This window comes from Corvus brachyrhynchos, unplaced genomic scaffold, assembly GCF_000691975.1.
Source record: "Corvus brachyrhynchos isolate BGI_N302 unplaced genomic scaffold, ASM69197v1 scaffold378, whole genome shotgun sequence".
Classification (NCBI taxonomy): Eukaryota; Metazoa; Chordata; class Aves; order Passeriformes; family Corvidae; genus Corvus; species Corvus brachyrhynchos.
Genome location: NW_008239768.1, coordinates 23,138 through 24,613, shown reverse-complemented (window position 1 = coordinate 24,613; position 1,476 = coordinate 23,138).

Genomic DNA, 1,476 nt, shown 5'->3' with positions numbered 1-1,476 from the left:
GGGCTGCAGGCTGGGCACATGTCCTGCCCTCCTGCTCTGCTCCCAAAGGCAGCAATGCTGGGCAGCTTTGGGCCCAGCTCTGAGCGCGGCCAGCACGGCCTGGGCACTGCGGGCGGCTGGGACAAGGGGACAGGAGGCTTCAGCTGACGGGCGGCTTCTGGTTTCTCTCCTTGCAGCCGGGCTCTGCCGATGCTGAGGCTGCTCCGGGCTCTGCCAGGGCTCTGCTGGGGCTCAGCCCCGGGCACGGCTGGGCCCGCTCTCCCCTCACAGGGCTCTGACAGCTTTGCATCAGACCAGCCCCTTGCGAGCACAGCGATGGAGCTTTCTGCTTTTGCAGGTGAGTGAGACTCTGGTGCAGGCCAAGAGATTGCACTCAGGAACACACATGCCACTGGCAAGAACCCAAACTCTCCACAGTGCCAGCGGAACACCTGGATCTGCACAGGATGTTCTCTCTGTCCCACTCTTCCTTCCTTTTGGGCTGGAATTGTGCCATTGCACTTTCTTCCTCCTCTAGAAGTGCCACGAGTGGGCCAAAGCTGGCGAGTGGGCCGTGTTCCTGAGGCAGTGCAGTGTTGGGGTCCCTTCCCCCCTTCCATGTGGTCCTGGAAGAGGGGCTCTGGGGGCGAGGCACAGGGTTTCCCTAGCCCCTGGTCTGCCCCATTCCCCATTGGTTGTTTTGTGTTCTCCTGCCCGGCAAGGACCCTCGGGTCCTTTGATTGATGCAGTTTCCTCGGCATCCTCAGCCATGCGGCTGGGAAGATAAACATCTCTGAAAATATCCACCAAGAATTGGTCCATATGTTTCTTTTCCACGGGCCTCGTTGATACGCGTGTTGCAGTATCCGCACTGTAACAAATGATGGATTATGCAAGCAGTACGATCCCTGATCCCTAAGGACAGTGACTGATTTGTGAGTAAACTCTGGATTTCTCTTCTTGTTTGTGTTTTGCTGTTCCATCTCTAAACTATGGAGGAACCATGGAAAGACTCTTGGCTCTCAGAGCCACATATGGACATTTATCTTAAATTTGAAAAGATTTTTGAACAACGATTTGTAAATTTTAGCTTAATTCAATCTCAAAAGGAACTGAAACATGGTTGTTTAAGAACTTCTTCTATGTTTCTTGGGGCTTGATTCTTATCAAAGACTTTTGGAAGACCATTTGGACAAAGTTAATTTCTGAGACATAATATATGCCGATGGAAGAATATTTTCGTGAATATTATTTAATTACTGAGACTGTTGAGCAATGTCAGCTGTGTCTTGGCGAAGGGAAGTGTGCCTCAGAGACCATGCGGCCTCGGCCACGTGCACCAAGCGCTCTCCGAGCAGCAGTGAGGCAGCTCCCACCTGCGGGCAGAGCGACGCAAGCTGCAGCATTGGCAGTGGAGCAAGGTGTGGCAGGAGTGGTGCGACCCGGCGGTGGCCGCCCAGCCCGGCGCAGTGCGTGGTGGAGCGAGTCTCGTGAATG